This window comes from Aricia agestis, chromosome 11, assembly GCF_905147365.1.
Source record: "Aricia agestis chromosome 11, ilAriAges1.1, whole genome shotgun sequence".
Classification (NCBI taxonomy): Eukaryota; Metazoa; Arthropoda; class Insecta; order Lepidoptera; family Lycaenidae; genus Aricia; species Aricia agestis.
Window position 1 is genome coordinate 13,514,251 of NC_056416.1, and position 23,521 is coordinate 13,537,771.

The 23,521-nt window shown below is 36.9% G+C and overlaps 1 protein-coding gene across 1 annotated transcript in view; it reads left to right on the plus strand.

Annotated features, from left to right (window-relative positions):
• The first annotated feature begins 703 nt into the window (after nucleotides 1–703).
• LOC121732070 (rho GTPase-activating protein 21) overlaps nucleotides 704–23,521 on the plus strand; it is a 393,449-nt gene continuing 370,631 nt past the window's right edge. Inside the window, exon 1 of the mRNA XM_042121847.1 lies at nucleotides 704–1,105. The gene's annotated coding sequence lies outside the window, so the exon portion shown is untranslated. The remainder of the gene's footprint in view (nucleotides 1,106–23,521) is intronic.

A 23,521-nucleotide genomic window follows, 5' to 3' on the forward strand; every position in this document is an offset into this window, starting at 1 on the left:
ATATTTAAGGGGGGCTCCCATGCAACAAATGTGATTTTTTAAGTCAAAATTTAGGACCTAGTTGAGAATCACAGTGCACAGTTGCTTAGGCCAGCTCCTCTTTGTTTTGACACCGTGATCGCAACTCCGTCCGTGTCAGTCCGCGCTTCAAATAAGACGTTTTTATGCTCAAGTGCAATCTCGTCAAACTCGCGAGATCTCGCCTTTTTTTCGTCCGAGATCAATGTCGCTAAAAAAAGCCGAGATCTCGCGAGAACGAGATTGCATTCCCTAACGCCAACTAGCGTCCACGATGAAAACTGCTTGATGAATTAAAAAAATATGTATATTATGCCCAATTGCAATCTTATCTGAATTGCCCAAAATATCCTTGAAAATGAACTTAATCCTCTATCCAAAATTGACATATAATGCGCATTACTGATCTATATAGATGGCGTAAATTTTATTAGAATGAAAAATTAAATTTTACTTTTTCATTCTGAGAATTCTCAGAATGAAAAAGTAGTACAAATCATAACGCAACATAATACTATTTACGCCACCTATAGTGCAAAACATGAACCAATAAGGAAAATTGTAACTTGGTCAACAAGTAACTATTTAAGTTCTTACAAATGCGCATAGATGGCGCGCGACCATACTTGTTTTTTTTTACCTGACTGAAGTTGAGACTTGAGAACCGCTCGCCGTGGTAGCGCAAGCGTAGTTCAAATTCATCCGCCATATTCGTCGTGTCAGACGGAGTGCAGTGCACGGCTGTGTCATGTTTTCTTGTAAACTTTTAACTATTTTATGACATCGAAACATAAAAAGTGTTTATTTATATTAGGAAAGTTATATTATGTACCGGGATGATTTACCGAACGGACGTTCGTGTCCGTTATTAACGAATAAACGTGCAACGAACTGTGCATCGGTGTGTTTATGATAACAGCATTAACAGTAATCCTCGGTCCTGTGTTGTTTTTATCTGTGACTTGTGTAAAAGTTAAGTGATATTATGTAAGATAACATAACCGTGACCTTCGAGTGTTTCCTGGAGTTTATGGTGCTTTTGAGGTTAAAATGCAGCTCGGATTTTAAGATCGCGCCGAAGCCTCAGGTTAGTGGCAGTTACATTTATACATGCACTATCTCAACTGATAGCATGTTTATCTCGTGCCCTACATATTACCGTCTTATTTACCCATACTATCCGTAAGTTGTAGTTCGGTAGCCGGTTAGCAGCTAACCCAGAACCAAGTTTTTGGGCTGCACGTTCGGCGCGTTATTATTTTGGCGCGCCGGTTTTGGATACCGGTAGTACGGATTTAATTACTTAATTGTTAATTTAACCATGAACATTTTTGGTCAATTCATAACGGTTTCGGTTACGGATCCGGCGTTTTGTGTGGAAGGGAGGAATGCAACCTCGGAGCCTCGCGGGAAGCAAAAAGGGTCTTTGCCTAAACGAGCTTTCGAGGACGCGCCTTCCCTTGTCCAAATACCAAAAGCCTAGTTTTTTTACGTTTTACAGTTTCGACTTTCGTATGTTTGAGGCAAAGGTTTCATACATTCAAGTTTTAAAAAGTTTTAAAGTTGTTGTTATAAAAACTCAATATTTTGTTGTTTCGCCACATTTGTCACTATCCTATAATTCCTATATGTATATAATCTATAGGTACTTAATATAATATATAAATATTTCTAGCTTCTAGCTAATAACTGCCTAACTAGTTTCACTATGCAGTAGGTATACACTGAATAAATTAGTATAAGTACAGAGTTTCGTCTGTATGTCTATCGGCAAAATTGTTTAAATTTATAGACGAAATCCTATGTTATTGGGTTCCGAGTTCCGACTTCCGTTACACATCGATAAAATCTCTTATATCCTAGAGCAGGTTATTTTTTAACCGACTTCCAAAAAACGAGGAGGTTATATATTCGGCTGTGGATATTTTTTACCAAAACCATTGTAATTTTAATCGAACTAAAACCACCTGACTCTGGCCTACCACTATACACTTACCAGCTACTCTGGAATCTGGATTGGGGAGATAATAATTATAATTTTTTTGCCACACTTTTTTGGGGAAAAATATGGTGGTACAAAAAGCAGTAAGTTCTTCGGAAGATACCTCTTCTGTGCAGAAGGAAACAGAAGGGAGAAAATCTGCCTTCTGCTTATTGTTACCACACTCCACAGTAAGTTATAAATGTGGTTCAAATAGACTTGCAGTAGATGTTACATTGTTTCTACGAAAATCTGATGAGAAAAACGCAAATTGAATTGTGATGTAGACAGTGCCGTAAACAGTCTTTTCTGCGCCCTGTGCGAGCTTCTACAACTGCGCCCTTGCTTTTTTAGATATTATATTGCCCAAAGCAATGTATAGGTCTATTTTACTGTTGGAATCGTGCTCTAGGGGCGCAGCGAGAACTATTATCGGGAGCAAACCGAAAAGAATACCTACTCCCACCTGGTTTGGCCATTTTTGCGCCCCCCCCCGAGTCTACGCCCTCTGCCTGGGCACCGGTGGCACCGCCCTATTTACGGCACTGATTGGTGATCCTTATTAAAAAATCTAAGCAAAACTCTAAAGCAGGGGTCACCAATTAGTTTCGCTCGGGGTCCATTTTAAGAGGAGTCCACACCGCCGTTTTTCCATATAAACGCTGTCCCCTGTTTCCTCCCTGGATAATGCCGGTAGAGTTATGATTTTTTTCCTGAATATATATGGCCACTATTATTAGCATGTCCCTATGTTTTCTTTTCTTTCATAATTTTATTATTAAAAAAGATAAGAACGTCCAAAAACCCAAAAAAATTGCAAGATTTTCCTCTGTGTTCAAACACCCAGAAAACAAAACTGGCTAAAATATACAAAAAATATAAAACATAGGAACACAGCTCAAGCCTTGCTTTAATTCTTTGGAGAAGGAATCAGCGGACAACGAATCGAAGATTTTCTGTTCTTTTTTAGAACTTTTGTCGTGTTGTCTCTATCGCGCTCTGCTGTGGGAGACTTGAGATTGGTGAGACAGCAATACATTTTCAAATACCTATTTTCAATTTCTCTCGCCCCTGGTGTATCCTCTTAAGGAACGAAATGACCTTCGCGGTCCACACATTTTATAAATAACCTCCTTTTTTAAGTCGGTTAAAAAATTTCGGAAATTACAAAGGTATATTTATTAAATATTTACATATCAATGAGAAAAGTGTCAATTGTTGCTTGTTTGGAGAGAAATTGGTGTAAGCTATTGATATTAAATTCTGGAGATGTTCATCAGTAAGTCGAGGCCGAAATTTAGTTTTAACGAATTTCATTCTCGAAAATGCTCGGTCCGCACACAATGGGTCGGCGGTCCGGATGCGGCGATTAGGAATTCAGTTCCTAAGACTTAAAAATCTAGATTGAAAATTTTAGTCATAACTCTGAAAAGTCTTCACAAGACAATACCAATTTAGGTTTAAACAACAAGATATTAGATAGCTGTGTAGGCATTAGCTATTAAGTTACTGTTTTAATGTCTAAATAAAAAAATCCCATCTCAGTTACATTACGACGTAAATAAATGACTCAGACCCGTCAAAACTCATCCAAATCGAACAATCCGTTCAGTATGTTTGCCTCCGACAGGACCTTATTACTGCGATGGAATCACTTTCCTAGAAATAGCTAGGCAAAATATTCCACGAATATGTATTTTAATGCAATAATTATTGCAGTTTTGCTCCTCACAGGCCACAGCTCACTAGACCTAACCCAAGTTCAGTCTGCTCTCCCTCAAACTGCAATCTAGTATTCTATTCTAAGGAGTACTAAGCCAGCTGACCCAGCTGTCCACATTGGGCTAACGCTAAACTCATTGAGCCAGCGCTTTCATGGGCCACTCTACACGAAATATCGCTCCTAACTTATGACCAACTAGGCCTCTACACGTTACCACGAGTAGAGCCCAAAGAGGTGGTGGGGCTGCGGTCGTGTATCACGATTCACGCGTTTCCCGTAGTCCCACCTTCAGGAGCAGGATTTAGTGGGTAGTCCCGGGGAGTCACACATACTTCGGTGGTCCTCCCTAGGCCCCGGGGATGCGCAAACGCATTCCCCCAACGTTAAAAAAGGCACACGTTCGCTCAATGCGCTGGCTCATTGCCTAGAATCTAGATAATACCATAATATTGAAGTTTGATACGAAACGAACTGGATCGAAAAAGGAACGAAACTTTAAACGGTTCATCGGTCATCCAGCTTCCTTTGTCTTCGGCCTCGGAGTTTACGAGGCCTTTTATGTTTGTTTGTTTGTCGTTTTGTTACACAAGGATAAAGGAAGTCGCCCACGTGTCTCGCTTGTGTCAGCCGATGCGGTCATTCGGGGCGCAGGCTCATCTGGTCCTTTAGCCAAAAAGTTTTCTTTATCGCTTCTTTATAGAATAGGCAATAGCCGATTAAAATGTATGAAATTGACATAAACATTCAATAATATTATGAAGACATTCGACAGTGTCTATTCCATACATTATTTTGGACGATTCTATCTTTAAGAAAACTAGAGATCGCCCAATGGTCGAAATTCGACCTTAGTTTCAACGAAATTAGGACTACTACCTATATTTTGTAAAAAAAATATTGACTTTATCATATTTTTTTCAACTCTTGTCTCTGGGACTCAACTGATCTTAGACTGGCCGTGTAAGCATTGTCTAATAGTATCTCAGATTCAATAAAAAAACCAAAAATCTGTCATTTTTCCTAGTGTGTGTGTTGTGGTGTGTGTAATGTTTTATTTGTTAAAAGAATGTATGATAAAAGCATAATTTCAAAATAATATTAGCTCGATGCACTCCTTCATCATATAAAATATAACTGTGCAAAATTTCATTCACCTACGTTTCCCCATTTTTCGTCAAAAGGGATACAAAGTTTTTGGCTCACGTATTAATATATAGATGTCTTCGCTAGGGTCTCTGTTTTTTTACCGGTTTTAGACCTTTTCAACCCCCAATTTACGTGACTGCCGTTTGTTTGGGGGATTGTTCTCTTACCATATTTCCTATAGTCTTATCCCAGGAATAACGTCATTTGTTTTAGGTATATTATAACTATATTAACAATATTATACCATAAATTACTTAGGAATCTGTTAAAAAAAATTTTTTTTCTTTTTCATAGGTACTCATAAAATAATTCACAAATAGGACAAAGTATTAAAACTTATTAGTAATCTAATAAATTTTCTTAACTTTGTAGATATTATACTAAATACTTACTGAAATAAGCGAAAAGAAAGTTTAACGGCCCTACTTTTAATGATGATTAAACTTCAATTTAATGAAGAGTTTGGTTAATAATGTATAGCCGGCTTATAATATTGTCAAAATCTTAATTCAATTACAGTTAAAAAAAAAAATTAAATAAGGGGGCAAACGAGCAAACGGGTCACCTGATGGAAAGCAACTTCCGTCGCCCATGGACACTCGCAGCATCAGAAGAGCTGCAGGTGCGTTGCCGGCCTTTTAAGAGGGAATAGGATAATAGGGGAGGGTAGGGATCGAAAGAGCGTCCGTGGCCTAATGGATAGACCTTCGGTTCGCACTCCTAGAGAGTGCAGGTTCGAACCCGGGTGGAGGCGTGTACCTATGAGACATTTTCTGATCTCAAGTACCTACATAATACGGACGCTCGTACGGTGAAGGAAAACATCGTGAGGAAACCCGCACATAGTTGGTCCCAGACGTATTGACTAGTTCTTTCCTCTGGACTAGGCCGACTATGATGCGAGAATGCCGTATGCGCTTGGGCAACCATACGGACATTTAAAAATCTTGTCCCAGGCACTACAATATTTGAGGAGTGGTTACTTCGCTCTGAAAAATACTGTATAAATCATCCACAACGGATGTAAAGGCCTAGTTTTTAGGGATCGAAAGGGAAGGGAATAGGGGAGGGTAGGGAAGGGAATAGGGGAGGGTAGGGAAGGGAATAGGGTAGGGGATTGGGCATCCGGTAAACTCACTCGGCGAAACACAGCGCAAGCGCTGTTTCACGCCGGTTTTCTGTGAGAACGTGGTATTTCTCCGGTCGAGCCGCCCCATTCGTGCCGAAGCATGGCTCTCCCCACGTCTAATTAATTAATCTCTGGGTGATGTATTGTTAGTACTATCAGAGAAGTTGATTCCTATGCAAATCGGGGACCTAAGTAGGTTGGTCGCGTTACGTCAAACCCAGCTGACAGATCACAATTAACATTGAATTGACAATATTCGACCAAATAACGTTGTTCTGTCAATTGCATAGGAATCAACTTCCTCGATGGTACATTCGTCTATGTCTTTATCGTTTTCTGCTATTCTAGAATTTCTTGTTTGTTAATTTTGCGAATCTTAAATACTAAATAGGAAACCCATTAATTAACATTTTAAATGTCATTGGCTGCAAATTTTAGTGAGATTAACATTTTTAGTGTTTATGCAACACCTAGATAATATTAGGTATAAAATGTTGACGTCGGGAAAGTATTATAATTTTTATGACTCTAGACTCATAAGGCTAAAGGCACCTAACTATTACAGAAGTACTCATTCATTCTTGGGCTCTAGGCGCCGTTAACAGTGCCCCCGCCAAGTCGAGCAAAAAAAGCGGCACGGCCGTACCATCCTTTTCTCGAACAAATTCAGGCTCTTTTTGACCCCCTATAACTTCATTGTGGATAAACCAACAAACCTGAATTTTCAGTTGCTAAGCAAGCATTGTATAAACACGGTGTATTTAAAATTTTATTCAATTTGCACCAGTAGTTTAAGAACTGTAACTTGTTAAAATTTCTTAATTTTGTCACTGACTGACTGACTGACTGACTGACCGATCACCAAAAGTCTAAGGCACTTCTAGCAGACATAGAACCTTCTAATTTAGAATATAATTAGTGTTTAGTGTCTAAATCAAGGAAAAAATCTAATATTTAAAAAATTCTGTCCAGTTTTCTAGATACACCAACTTCGTAAATAACTTTGTAATCCCATATAAATGTATAGGATTACAAAGTTATATTTGCGGTTTATGAATCATTGTACCCGTACCATCAATATCCCCGGTTTATCGTCGGTAGAGAGATATCTAGCTAGTGTTTAGTGTCTAAGTAATTAAGGGAAAACCTAATAAACATTTCATAATTACTGTCCAGTTTTCTTCTTCTTTCTCTAACTTTGTGAATAACTTTGTAATCTATACTAATATTATAAAGAGGTAAACTTTGTTTGTTTGTTTGTTTAATTGTAATGAATAGCCTCAAAAACTACTGGACCGATTTTAAAAATTCTTTCACCATTCGAAAGCTACATTATTTACGAGTAACATAGGCTACTTTTTATTTTGGAAAATATAGGGTTCCGTAAGATATTTCAGTTTTTCGGAAACAACCAGAAAATTGACTTATTTTGCGTACGCTGCCTAAACTATAAAAGATAGAACTATACAATAATAAAAATGTTCTATGTAAATGTAGATCTTATAAATATCTACAAAAATGTCCGCGACACACTATACCTATCTATGTCAAGTGAGGCACAACAACCATTTTTTTATTTAAAAATCTTGATTTTTATTGGACTACATTTAAACGGATTTATTTTACTCATGCTAATAATCCTTATCAAAATAAATTATTTCATCACTAAGTACAGTTTATGTAGAATATATTTGGTCTTTGAATTATTAAAATTCGACTTTTGGTGTAGAAGTTATGGCGAAACTAAAATATTGCGATGTACGCCCGTTTCGAAGTGGGCGCCACCAATGCGGCGATGCGCTCGCGGGAAGGTATGCGCGGGAATGTACAATGTACATCGCCCGCGTAATTTAGGAATGTCACGGAAACCGTACATTTTTCCGCAAAAAAGAAACCTATGTCCTTTCATGTAAATAATGTACCAAGTATTGTACACTATGAAAAGGTCTACAGAAAACTCCGCGATGGTATATACGTATATATACATATACAGTGTGTAACAAAAATAAGTGATAATACTTTAGGGTGTGTACGTGTTCCTTGTAGAGAGTTCACTGTGAAAGTAGCAGCGCTGAAAGACCAACATTTTTTTTCACTTATGTATGGGGAAATTCGTGACGCTCGGGCCCTTGTACTCACATTAGACATTAGAGACATATATTTTATGTCAATTGTGAGCTATTCCTATCTCTAGTAGGGCAAAACCAGAGATAGATGAAATATTGAAATATTGGGAACGGCCGTTAGAAGTTAGAACTGAGGTTGAAATTTTTAAGTTTGACGTATTATGACAAAAGTCGTCGCTAGGGTCGTTTACCTACAAATTAGCTGTTGTTTATATTTTGGCAAATGGCACATGCAAAGAAAACTGTCAGAATTCAATTTCAAAATCTTCATTTTAAAAATAAATTATTTCAACCAGCGCGCTTATCCTGGCGAAACCCGAAAGAAACGACAGGTATTAATACACGTCCGTCTCTTAGCAGTCGAAGTACTGGTAGTTATGTCTATTGTGTCAAAGGTGACTGACTGACATGGTGATCTATCAACGCACAGCCTAAACCATTGGACGGATCGGGCTGAAATTTGGCATGCAGGTAGCTGTTATGACCTAGGCATCCGCTAAGAAAGGATTTTGATCAAGGGGTTAAAATAGGGGATGAAAGTTTGTATATAATAATACTTCTTAACGCGAGCGAAGCCGCGGGCAGAAGCTCGATCATTAATAAAACAACCGTGTCGAATCAGATCGAGTGGATCGTGTCTTAATCAAACGTCGTGTTCCGTTTGATGTTTTATCAAAATCGCACAACCGACCTTGAATTTGGCACGGTAGAAGCCTCACAAAAGGATGGGTATCTTTTTGAATTATTTTGTACTGTTTATATATTATAAAGTTGGGTACTGGCCAAGGTTACGAGGTGTAATGTAACGTATTACACAGCGAGCACGATACCCGTAGTACAAGTAACACGACGTACTGACTAGAACTGCACGGATGCTCCCTGGTTATATTACACCTTGTAACGTTGGTCAGTAGGTACCCAACTTCGTTGTGCCAAACTTTATCGTTATGAAACGATGACATTTTCCGCGCTCAGAGAAATCATTCCATTTTTACACAGGCTGCCTTTCCACCAGAGCTGAACGGAGCTGTGTTACGAGGAATGTGTTTTTGAAAACCAATAGAATCGCTTCATTGACATGACTTAGCTTTGCAAAAAAAAAAAAAAACAAAAATCAAAATATTTTTTATTCAGAGTAATTTTTTTACAAAAATATTTCTGAACGTCGATACTAAGGTGCCTACCACCGGTTCGGGAACTAACCCGATTGCCATGACATCCCTCAGCGCGGCGATGCTATTGGTTCTCAAAAACACATTCCTCGCAACACAGCTCCGCTCAGCTCTGGTGGAAACGCAGCCTAAGTAGCGGTGTTGGGCTGCCTGGTTCTTTTTGGCTCATTTAAAAATACAACGCCTCGCGACGCGACGTTGCAATGTGAATTCACCCTTGCGGTTACTAAGCGACGTCGCCTCCTTCAGGAACCTCCTAGGAAAACATGTTTGACTTGGAAGAGCCATACTTCGGCACGAATGGGCCGGCTCGACCGGAGAAATACCACGTCCTCACAGAAAACCGGCGTGAAACAGCGCTTCCGCTGTGTTTCGCCGAGTAAGTGAGTTTACCGGAGGCCCAATCCCCTACCCTTTCCTTTCCCTACCCTCCCCTATTTCCTTCCGTACCCTCCCCTATTCCCTTCCGCACCCTCCCCTATTCCCTTCCCTACCCTCCCCTATTACCCCTTAGAAGGCCGGCAACGCACCTGCAGCTCTTCTGATGCTGCGAGTGTCCATGGGCGACGGAAGTTGCTTTCCATCAGGTGAACCGTTTGCTCGTTTGCCCCCCTTATTTCATAAAAAAAAATGTACTTAATCGTGTTTAAAGGCAGATTTACATTGAGTCAGTTACTGAGGTTAGTTCACTGCCGTATCAGTGTTGACCTGTCCACTGCTATAGTGTATATTTGATTTTATGTGAGCACAGTACACTGACTACAGCCACTGACGCAATGTAAGTGTGCTTTTATGCTATGGCAGTGCCAGTCCACTGACACGTCAGTGGACTGACGTAAATCTGCCTTAAATGATGATGATGATGATGTTGTTAATTTGCTAACTCCGAACTATTCCAGCTAAGCGCGGGTCAACACGTTCAGAGCGAGTTGCGTCAAACATCCTGTTAAACACTAAAATATTGCTATTTAAAATTAAACAACATACAGCCAACGTTATGCCACGTACTGTTAATTTGTATAATGGGCCTTTAGTCAAGTTGCATTGCATGTTACATGTTAGCAATGCGTTAAAATGTTATGTTAAAAGTCCGCACATTTTTAACCCCCGACAAAAAAGAGGGGTGTTATTTATTTCTAACTCTACGCTGCTCTGTTGTATTTTTATCAAATTCAAATCGTCTAATTACCCAGGACAATATTATTACGAAAAATTTAATAGTATCAACACTAAATTATTATTAATTTAGTGTTGATACTATTAAATTTTTACAGTAAATACTTCGTAGAATTGAAATGACAATGTTTTAATCTAGGTTTTAAGAACTGATTTAATAATACTGTACATATTATAATTTATAACATATGTCACAGTCATTTGGTTGAATCTGCTATTTGATTAAATGACTAGCGAATTACTTGAATGATACCATTTAACTACGAATAATAAAAACTAAGGAAGAGTAACTCCGTCAAAAAAAGTGCACCAAAAGGCTACAAAATGTGACCCGAATACATGCATATTTATGCATGTGTTCGGTACACATTTTTCGTGTATGTATACTCGAGTGACATTCAACCAGGTTGACATGACAATTTTGTCAAACTCATTTTACAATTTGTTTACATAGGTTTTTTTACTTACTTTTTACGTAGCTTTTTACAATATTTATGTTGTTAAAATGCCTAAATGACCTGTGAAATGGTGTAGAAGTCATACAGATACGACTTTTAATACAGGAATAACCTTTCATCTGTAAGTGAATTGTTTAAAATTACGCTTCAATTTCTTATATTTTTGTCGACCCAAAAAATATGGTTTATTTAAGTTTATTTAAGAGACCAGCTTAATTTTACGCAAATACCCTAGCAAGGGTATTTGCGTAAAATTAAGCTGGTCTCTTTGTGTTTGTCTTATTAAATTTACATGTTATTCTAAAAGTGCAATAATCAAAAAATTATATACTTAATTACAAAATTTTTACAAAGTCGCCATGGACAGTGTTATGCAAGATGTAACAATTTAATCATAAACGAATTTTTAGGGTCTGGCTGACATTATACTAAATGCTTTATAAGATGATATACCCATATTTCTTGCTACGGATTTTTTTTACAACAAAACAAAAAAAAAAACATAATGTAATTATTAATTACGGTCAATCGACAAAAACAAATAAGTATTTCCTTTAATATTGTAAATGAACTAGAATAAAAAAACTGCTAACTGTTATTAAATATTATATTAACTGTGAGTTATAAGTACCAAATTTACGTAAGATTTTAATTTCAGTTCTGTAATAATTTAGCACATAGATTTTCGTAATCTGAAAACGTCTTCTCTAGGTGCTCGGACAGTTTTAAATTCGCCCGAGTCGTACAAGGTTTGTTCATAATTATTACATGTATATTATTATTATCGATGTCTTAAGGATCAGAGGAAAATGTTTGATTTAAAAATAATAATTATATGCTCGTTTCATCGTGATAGTAGATGTGCTTGGTTTATACTGCATAATACTATACGTTTTTGACAATTATTGTTCTTCTTCTTCTTCTTTTGGCGTAAGCCTCCCCATTTAGGAGTTGCCAGCGTCAGAGTTGAGGCGAAAAATGTGAACAGTTATAACTTTCATAACTTTGAGAATGACAATAACCGCGCAGGCTGTCGTCCGGCGCGCAATATTATGATACGTTACCTGGGATACGACCTTGGCGAAAATATAAATTGTCATATTTTAGTATTCGAAAAGGAGCTGAATTTAAAACGGTTGAAGTATGGGAGTTACGTTTCCTTAGTTTTTATTATTCGTAGCCATTTAATTAACAGTCAAAGACTACGTGTTGGCCCTTAGTTTAGACGTTAAACGTTACAGTCAAACGACTTGACGAGTTGACCTTTTAGAGTTAGGCTTTAGTCATCAGATTAAATCACTCAGAAGATTGTGTAGATCCTACAACGCCTTATCCAACTGCCCCAACATTTATATATTTTCCGACAAACTAAGTGCATTCAAATGTAAATTAAAACAACATTTTGGTGATAACAGTAATGCAGTGAATGCGATTAATTAATTCCGCAAATATTGTTTCCCCGATCATAATAATATAATTATTAACGTTATGTATTGTAAAATTTTCCAATAAGCGTTAAAACTATGTTTTTATTTAGTTTATAAGAAGTTATTGTTTCTTTTTTTCAATTTTATTTTTCCTTGTCTGCTACTATATATTTTAAACATAATATTGTTAATTAATAATACTCATTTCATTCACAATATTTCATTTCATTTCATCCCATTGTCGCAAAGCATGTTGTATTTCACCTTTCATTGGAACACATTTCATCCATAAAAACTGTGCTGTATTTTGTATTTTGTTAAATGTGATTCTGTTGGTGAATCAATAAATAAATGGTTTCGTTCAATGAATTCGCTGGTCTTTCAACCAAATAGCAGATTTAACTACTGGCCTGCGACATATTATTTAACACTCGAAATCCGTATATAGAACCTCCATTTTTACGAAGGAATAATAATTAATTAACTATACCAGTTATCATATATGTAATACAGTATTATGCCAGTATATCTACAGTATATAGATAACATTGAACATAGACATAATATTTACTACGTCATAGTCTAGTAATCTAGTTCAATAAAATACTTCCTATTTAAACAGCACGGCAGTATTATTATTATATTCATTTTCCAACATAGTAATATTATGTACGCAACGTCAATCATACAACTTGTAAGATTTAATCGGAGTAAACGATCGATCAAATGTGGTTACTAGTTACTTCACTTAAACTTTGAAGCTGGATTAACCGGCATACACAAAACAAAATTACAGTAGTAGTAACACTACTACACTTAATTAAAATAACTACATAACAGTTTAAAACTACTTTTGTAATGTGATTTCAGTATTTGAAAAAAATTGTTAAAAATTGCTTTGATTAGGCAGGAAATTTGAGATTTATGGCTTGACAGTGCTGTTCAATCGCGTGAAAGCACAAGAAAAATAATGACGTGCGAAAATGTAGTTTGATCGCGTCTGCACTTCTGCAGTCGTTGCGGTCCCGGAAGATAAGAAAGTGCACTGCCTGGTAGCAGACAAAAAATTCCATATTTTTCTGGTCGTATTTGTTCTTGTTGTTCGTTAGGCAACATTAAAACATTTCTCGATTCAACGATGGCGATCGTAGCAAAATAAATCAAATATTGCAAATTATTTATTACTTTAAGACCTTGTTCTAAATAAATGTCTGTAATAACTGTAGCGTTTATCACTAAGACACTAACCAGTTGATTAAGTTTCAATGTTAGTCATAATTACGTCTACCCGTATCAAAAATTCCTTGCTGCAGTTCCGTTGTGAAGGCTAGCTCTTCAGCCTGCCTAGCATACGCCACCGAGATATTATCTCACTCTACATGTTTTTTCGATGTTTGATGGTTTGTCTCTTCATCTCTATTGACCCTAGCATGACAAACATTTTTTCTCGCGTAGATCTATCATCGAAATAAATCATTTTTATAGAGTTTTGTCGAGGTAATGTCGAGATTTTGAAATTATATGAGACGAGTAGTTTTTAATTATCTCGACAGTGAGATACCTCGTTGGCGTAAGCTCGGCAGGCAGGGTAGCTAGTATGACGATTGACGATATAATATGAAGAGATTTTGAAGGGGAATTTGACAAATTTTGTACACATTCATGATGCAGGAACATTAAAATGGTCGGCGGGATTCGAACCCGCGAGCGTATGAGCGTTAACACTAGAAAGACCGGAATTCTGAACTTCCTAGAAAGACCAAGAGCGGTCAAATGAACCATCGTATGTTTTACATTTTTTTGTGTGTCTTACCTTTTTTGATTTTGTAACTTAATTAAATTATAGAACAAATATTCAAGAACATTATTTAAAAAAGCATTTTATAGACCTGCTACTGATATAATGACATTATAATGAGACTCCACAAGATTTATTGGTTTTGTTCCTGTATTTGATCATAAAACACCATTTTTTTTTCAGATTTTATATTTTCTTATTTTAGCAATAGAATAGTAAAGTTACTCTTATGTACAGTAATTCACGTCTAGAAGCCATGAACATCTTGATGAAAATACCCATTTGGAGGACAAATCTATTATTTTTTCGTGGCGTATTTTGGTCACAATATAAAAATCTTTTATCACTAAAGCTAAAAAAGTACGAAAAATATGCTTTAGCAATTAAATATACTTAAAATTAGCATTAATATAACAATATTTATCCAATTTTCAGCACTACAATTCGCAATCTTTAGTTTATTATTTGCTTCTTTTGTGTAGGTAAAACAAAAAATAAAATGAACTGAGAAATATATATATATATATATATATATATATATATATATATATATATATATATATATACATATCAGTCAGTCAGTCAGTCACTCACTCTTTTGACCTCTGTGGCTCAGTTGGTGGGTTATCGGTAGCTCAAGCCGGGGGTTGGTCCTATTATTCGAACCCGCGACCCCCGGCTTGAGCTACCGATAGCCCACCAACTGAGCCACAGAGGTCAAAAGAGTGAGTGACTGGCTGACTGACTGATATGGGGGACATGCACAGAAAAACTTTTAGCTTTTATAAAATGACGAAGGTCTGGCTGCTGGCTTTGACCCTTTATATCGATTTAGTATCAATGGGGCTGGAACTCAGTCGGCGAAACAATAAGCGACGGGTTCCGCTTCCCGCTCGCCGCTCGGATGCGGCAATTACGCTTTGTCTATGAATTCGCCGACAAACTTTTAAACGCAAAGTCCATAATAGCAAGTAGGTTGTTTACAGCCGTATACCCTACTTACCTGTAGCCTTTAATATACAGACATAGATGTAAACTTTTGTCTGCAGAAGTGTACATTATAGGCAGGCAGAGCCCTGACAAAAAATCTAGGTCTCTTAAACGTAAGTGAAGTAAATATAATATAACTTAAATCATATAATTATGTAGATGGCTGGAGTTAACGTCTCTAAGAGGTTATATCCTGGCTGTGTTAGCTCGTTTAGGTACGCATCAAGAGTAAGTAAGTACTACATTATGTTGCTCGGTTTTTCAGGTTTTTTGACAGGACCTTATCTACGCTGTTGAATAAATATTCAACAGCGTAGATAAGGATAATTTTGAAGTCAATTTATTAGTATCGCTAGATTCGCTAGTAAATAGGTAAACTCCTGTCTTAAATCTCTACAAATCTGGCATAAGTCGTAGAGTTAATATTGTAATTTCTCATATGAAATGAGTTAAAGCAATCAAAATATTTCCATGCGAAGCTAGAATGACGTGTTCAAAATAAGTTATAGTGAGCACACGTTAGCAAACACGAAATTAGTTCCGCTATACCACGACTATAGAGTATAGACCAGTCACGCTACGTACACGGCTGTAATTGAAGTTTTACTCGTGCAGGAGAGCCATGAGTTACCAAGTACAACGTACCTAAAGTCTGAGGTATTTGAGGAATGTGTAGCTACCTTTTTCTTCACAAGGGGAAATGCTTTACGCATCCCCGGCGGATTGTGGCTATTAGCTGGGTATGTTGGACTCCCCTGGAACGGTTTACCCACTAAAATCCCATGGTGGTTCAATCCCTGCTTAAGGGCTTCAATCCCTGCTTAAGGGCTAAGGCAGAGTTGTAAACGCTACAAAGCAGAAGTCAGCTCGTCTTAGCTATCGCCTATCAGTAACAATTTGCCCCTGAGGAGTATAGATAATCCACACGACCTGCAGCACCGCAAAAATCGACTGCCTTAAATCTAATCTAAGACGTCTAATCAAGCCAATGTTTTCTCTTCTTTGGTGATTGGTAAAGAAACATGAAAAGAACCACTCTACACTTTTGAATTAAGTGCTGTTAGATAAGGTAAAAACAAACTAAAATATTGTTTTGTTTGATTCATCGAATCAATTGGTAACATCAAATCCCTAATTGTCGTCCATAAAAATGGTATTTAATGAACCCTATATAAACAAAAAGGGACTCTCCAAAACACTCTTTGTATAAGCCTGTGTATTGCTGTGTCAAATATGGCCACTAATTTAGGAGACTTTATTAAAAGAACCGGTATTTTTGGTTACTAAGGGATCCATACATTGGATTTTTGTTTTATTGTTATCGTCGTATGAACGATTGCGTGGGTGATGCCTAATAAGGCTTAATGAAGATTGAAAAACGTTTGGCTCTAAGCGTGATACAATGCTGAGGTTAGATTTTATGGCAGCGAGCTTGACTCGGAACACTATTGTCTATTTGTGATTAATAACTATTGTGTACTACTATAGATTTTACATTTTTAGCGCCTTTTTCTAGCATCCTGGTAGCTTTAGCCAATACTGTTCTCTACTTGTAGTCTTAATAACATCGTGTTTGATAATTTTAAACTTAAAGCTCTATATTGCAACCACACGCAAAATCTCTCTGGGCACTACGCCAAAAATTATATTCAGTGCAGGTCACCTACGGCGATCAAAGGCTTCGGACCTAAATCGTGTCGCTGAAGACCCTAGAATGTTTGCGGTGATCACCAAAATCGATACCGCGACTTCCGATCGGTTCTGGTTTTACAGGCCCTATCATGTTCCCCTGTCCCTTGTTTTTCGCCAGCACTATCGGTTATCAGGAATAAAAGCCACTTTAGATTGTGGGTGTATTGATTTAGTGTGCCTTTGTGACGCCGAATAGTTAACGAATGACAATATTAATTGAATAAGGGCCTGTTTCACCACTTTCTGATAAAGTGCCGAATAGGCTATTCACAACTTTTTTGACAGATTCCCCATACTAAGGGCCTGTTTCACCACTTCCTGATAAGGCTATCTACCAATTAACTTGACAGATCAAGTATGGAGAATCTGTCAAAAAAGTTGTGAATAGCCTATTAGGCACTTTATCAGAAAGTGGTGAAACAGGCCCTTAATCTGTGAAGTTAATTGGTGGATAGCTTTATCAGGAAGTGGCGAAACAGGCCCTAAGTATCTTAAAATTATATTTAATGTTTTAAATCATTTAAATAAGAAGAGAGTGGTGTGATTCACCAGTTATCCTTAGAAGATAGAGCTCTAAAATTCAGCGGTCTATCACTCAGAATTGTTCTCTATTCCACAACCACCGTCTTGTAATTTTGTGATATAACATAGGTATTGCAGAAACTAAAGTGACACGTTCCATAGTGCCTACTGCCTAGGGTTACAACATCAGAACTAGGCTCGTGTTACCGAGGTGAACTGCCTTCGCCTTATTAGTCTAATGGAACCAAATGAACGTAGCAGATGTTTATAAATAATTAAAAACCAGCATTCTACACATTCTCATTACTACGAGTATGATCACGGCATGACTATAGTTTCCTTACGCAGTTTCGCACCCGAATATGGTTAGTAAGTTATTAATCATAATGACATTTGTAGCACCTTTTTATTGAAAAAGTTGGTATTTAACGGGTAACTACTATATCTGGGGTATTGCGTGTTAGCTTCCTTGATTCAAGGACCTAGATTCTAGAAAGTAAATAGCTAGATATATTAGCACCTGCCCTAAAACGCAAAACAAAGAAAACAGTAACGAAGTCTTTGATTCATCAAAGTAAAATCGTGTGTTTTAAATAAAAAACTACGGGACTCGTTAGAATCGTATAGGAGCGTTGGATTATTTTTGACTTATTCCAACGCTTCTGTAGACGTAGACCTACAGAAGCGTTGGATTATGTCTAAAATTAATTTTAAACACTGTGCGTTCTGTGTTATTAGTTTGGTTAGTTACACAGATTAAAGTTGTCTATTAAAGTGAAACATTACAGTACCGTAGAACATAATTAAAGTTTTAACGCACCACCCAGCTAATCCAGCGTAAAATATTAAATTAAACATAATTTCTATTTATTAGGTATGGTGAATGCGAGATATTATGAAGTCTGTCGTAATAACGTACAACTTGACAGTCGATTGGTTTTGGTTGCCACGAGGTGCCCAAACATGACGTGGCCTATTGCGGATGGGGGCCTAAACGCGACGAGACCCATCGCTTTACGAATGGGTGCCTAGACCCGACGAGACCCATTGCCTTACGTATGGGTGTCTAACGCGCCGTGGCTCCCCGCCTCACCTATGTATGGGTGCCGTTAATGAGTCTAGATTTCCGTTTTAACCAGTCAGACCGGGATAGATGGTTTATTGCAATGTATAAATCTTTATTATCAGGTTTATGATGCATTGCACTCTCCAACGGACATTTATCGAGTATTAAATTGATATACCACCTGATTTTATCTATTCGCTTAACGTGTCTGAAATGAAATTATTTTATCTGGGGTTGTGGGCGTCTGCAATTATAGGGGATTCTAAGGAGCGGCCTCCACGTTGGCAATGAGGACAAATACAATAGATTACGAAGCATCTCCTCTAGAGGAGCATATTTGCCCATGATGTTGATTATGGTTTGTAAAGGATTTAAAATCGTGGTGACAATCATGCCCGACGTGAAGGGGGGTGACCATAATGCGGATGACAACTCAATATGCTGGCGAACCACAAAAGAACAATGGGTTCGAAATGTGCATTCTCGAATGGCATCCGAGTTCTAAATCAGGTTGGTCGTAACTTGAGACCAATGAACTCCTTAATTAGCGGGTTACGTTCCGAGGTGAAAGGAGAGTTTGCGTGATCCTTTTTTAAGCGACTCGAGTATTATAATAATCGCACGCAGGCTTGCTCTACACCAATTTCAGTGGACGCCATATGTGACAAGTGAAAGTATGCAATTATGTTGCACAGTTCACGAGGTTGTGAATCTGAACTGAGGCATTTTGTCCTTAAAACTGATATTTCAAGTTATTCTGAAATTTTCACTGTGCCTTTCTAGCTGAATAATATTTTAAAAGGAGGCTTTATTAGTCTAGCATCGAGTGGGCTTTGAAACTGGAACCAATTCGATAAGCAGAGACAGACATAAGTAGGCTCCTCAGGTCTTAATTGAGAAAAAATATATGCAACCTCCGCGGAATTTTCTTTTGTGCCTACCTACGGACTTGCTAGAAACATTTAATCTTGTATAGCCGTGGACAATCAAATATCCCAATTAAGTGCTAACTATGTAAGGTCTTGTCTAAGTCTAAGTCTCCACTGTGGTATTCACCAGATTTGGCGTGACGCGAAGATACGGGGAACAGGTTTGATGCTCGTTAAGACGCCACGGAGTCTCGTCCCGTAACAAAAAGCAGGGAACAAGGCAGACCAGTTTTGGACAATACCCCGCATGACATTTGAATGCCGATCGCGCCAGCCCCGGGGAAAATATTGCCAGCGGAATGCTAGCTCCATTAACTCCCAGTGACATGGGACACAGAGCTTACAATGATGCAATAGAATTTATCGCAAATAGAAGAGGCGAAGACAGTAATTTATGGTCTGGACTTAAATCATTATTGAATGGATGGCAAAAAGACGATGACGGTTTTGAGTTTGCAATGGAATTTTAAAGTCATTTTACATACTAGCATATACTATTATTATGTTAGATTATATATGTACTAGCTGTTGCCCGCGACTTCGTCCGCGTGAACTTCAGTTTATAGCGCGCGGTGTCAACAAAATTGTTGTCAAATTTAAAAGCTTTTTAAAACCCTAGTACCCCTTAAATAAAAGACCCAAAAACAGCTGTGCAGTGTGCACATTAATATTTCATTATTTTAAATTAAACTTTATTTATGCCAAATTTTAAAGCTTATTTAGCCCCCCTTTACACAACTTTACCCATAAATTATAATTTTAAATTTATCATTGATAAGTTTAAGGTTACGTTATTGCATAGATAAAGTACTGAGTAGTGAGTTATATAAAAGCATGTAAAACAATCTAAAGAATCGAAAATGTAACTTGAGATGGTACCACCTCTTATAGATGTAGACGACTCTTAGAGCCATCTGTTAGGATTTTTTGAAACTAAATTAATTTGAACAAATTTACGCATTTTCACCCCCTTACAACCCCTTTTTCCAGTTAAAAAGTAGCCTATGTCCTTTCTTAGGCCTAAGACTATATGTGTACAAAATTTCATTAGAATCGGTTCAGTAGTTTTGGCGTGAAAGCGAGACAGACAGACCGACAGACAGAGATACTTTAGCATTTATAATCCTACTAATATTATAAAGGCGAAAGTTTGTTTAGATGTATATATGTATGGATGTGTGTATGTATGGATGTTTGTTACTCTTTCACGCAAAAACTACTGAACGCATTTTAATGAAACTTTACAATAATATAGCTTATACATCAGAATAACACATAGGCTACAATTTTAACCGACTTTCAAAATGGGGGAGGTGTTATGTTCGTTTTCTTATGTTCAACGATTACTTTTGTTAACCGATTTTCAAATTTTTTCTTTTGGTATGTAGGGTATCATCCCAATTTGGTATTATATTTACAAAAGTGGTGATCTGATGAAGGATCCATAAGTAATCGAGGGAACTGCTCAAAATTTATGGGGAAACATGTGGTGACTTCGGTTTCGTGAGAAGTATTCTAAGCATAATATGCTACAAACAAGTAAGATTTTGCACCGAGGTATACCTGGTATACCGTGGTTCGGAAGGTGCTGAGAGAACTCCTGATTCTTTATAGATACAAGTTTGGGAGTTTCGGCGTTGTTTTAAGAACGGAAAGCATATGCTACTATGCAAATTACATTCATCATCATCATCACTACCATAATATTATACCATGCATCATCCCATGATTATGAGCCTTTTCATAGTCTTTTAGATAGAGGCTCGAGTTTGTCAAGCGATAATTTAAATAATCTATACTTAATATAATTATAAACCTGAAGAGTATGTTTGCTTGAATGCGCTAATCTCAGGAACTACAGGTCCGATTTAAAAACTTATTTCAGTGTTAGATATCTCATTTATCGAGTAAGGCTATATTATATTATATCATATTATATATCGAAGAAACTCAGGAAAATGTGGTAAAAACGGGAAAATGTGGTAAAAAATATTAGAAAGGGTTATCTCACGAACTACTGGAGCAATATTTGGCACTTATATAGAGTAGACCACGTGAAAGGAGTATTTATAGCTATTTTTATTCGAAATGTACGATTTCTATGAAAATTTGTATAAATATTTTGTTTACTGCAGTTGCTGTTAGGAGTAGTATACGAGTGCTTACTGCTTACTACTAGAGAATTTTGAGAGCGTAAATGGTAATCATTAATGTATGTGATTTGTCATTAAATATCGCAAGCCTCATGTCATTTAGCGAATTTAATACTATCAATATCTTAAATTCTACTTCCCTATCGAAAAGAAGTCTCTGAAGGTATATTTAATGTTCAATAACTTCTAATTCTATTAATGAAATGAAACGTAGCTAATAGCTATGCAAGTGTTTATGTACAGGTACCGAACATACAGTGGCCGGAGAAATGTAAAGGTCGTCGGCCTCTAATTACTGAGTGCGGTGCATTGGTCCAGTAAATTTTAGCATAACAAGCCTTTATTAGACCCCGTGACACTGGCGCCAGAGCGTCCTCCCGACTTGACCCCAGTAGCTGGCATGATTTAGTGCTTACGGTGGTTCTTACCGTTCCTATTCGTAGTCTTGGTGACAGTACGTTACTTTGGTAAAAATAATAATGTTTTCTCCTAAACATACAGAAGTTACTTTATTTCGTAGTACGTACGTAGAAAGGCCATCAACCTTTCGCTTGATACTATTTAGTATAAAATATCTCATGAGTAATGTAACATCGAAAAAATTGATTCATTTGGTCGAATTATGTCAATTCAATGTTAGTTGTAATCTGTCGGCTGGGTTTGACATAACGCGACCAAATTGGATGCGTCCGCCATCTGCCTATAAATCAACTTCTCTGATAGTAGATCTGGCGATAGCGTCACGAGTAATAAGTATTTGAATAAAATATAATGCGTCAATGACGGAATTTATGACGGAGTTCGGTGGTCGGGCTCTACCTAAAAGTAAACGGTAAGAAAATTTTGTAAATAACGACCAGTAATTCCTAAAACGTAACCGATACCATAATAATATTCTGTGCCGATACTGAAGAAAGTAAAAAAGGTGCGGGTGACGTGAGCCGGTATTGAGTCATTTCTGCTCGGCCGATTTTAATAAATCTTCGCAAGCGTTTTCGGCAATCGCTGAATAAATTTGCATGATTTTGCATTGATAAAGAAAAAACAATGTCGAGATGTTTCGAAATCGACATGTTCTTTTGACCGTCAAAAAAATATTGCATGATTTGAAAATATAATGGTAAAGTTAGTAAATTACCTATGAGTAGTAAAACGGTGTCTACTGTTAGCGGATGTCAATGGACAAGCTACATGATATTATATTTATTTATTTTAATCGGTATATTATGTTAGTCACTATATATAATTTTAATAAATGATTATTATATTTTAAATATTAATAAGTAAGGTACTTGATTTTGACAATTAGTTAGTTATAAATGGGCGGGAGGATTATTTACTTCCGTTATAACTTCCTCTTCTCATATTATCTAAAATATGAGAAAGTACATTAATTAATATTAAGAATTATGTACTTAACTTATTCTTAGCCATTCTTAATTTTAATGTATTTCTTTATGATTTTGCTATATTTGAATTGTCAACGGAAGTTCGTTTCTTTTGTGTAAAATGGTATAAAAGCCAGCCATATTGCATTGATTGATTCATTCTCTAATTAACTTTGAGACATGTAAGGTGAAACTCCGCTCGAATAAATATATGTATAATTCCAGACTTTTATTATTCTCTAACACTACTTCGATACGGTCACACTTAGAAATGAATACGCACTTAGAAAACACCAGGGCATAGAAATGAATAAGAACAAACACGACCGACAAACTTGTAACTTTTTAGTTTTTACCTCTACACTTACGGCAACTAATCCGCATATTAGATAGATCGTTATAACGATCAATATATCATTAATCATTATTTGTGATCATTAATCAGCGTATTCTACAAGTGATTTTGTTGCGAATAAAACACGTTATGATACCAGCCATTGGATGTGTTTATAACTGTACAATATTTTTGGTGCAAAAACATCTGCACTCTGCAGGCTTAGCATGGCCAACATAGAAAGGTTCGTCCGTAATAATTGTTAGCGTATCTATTCTTTCCCATTTTAAATA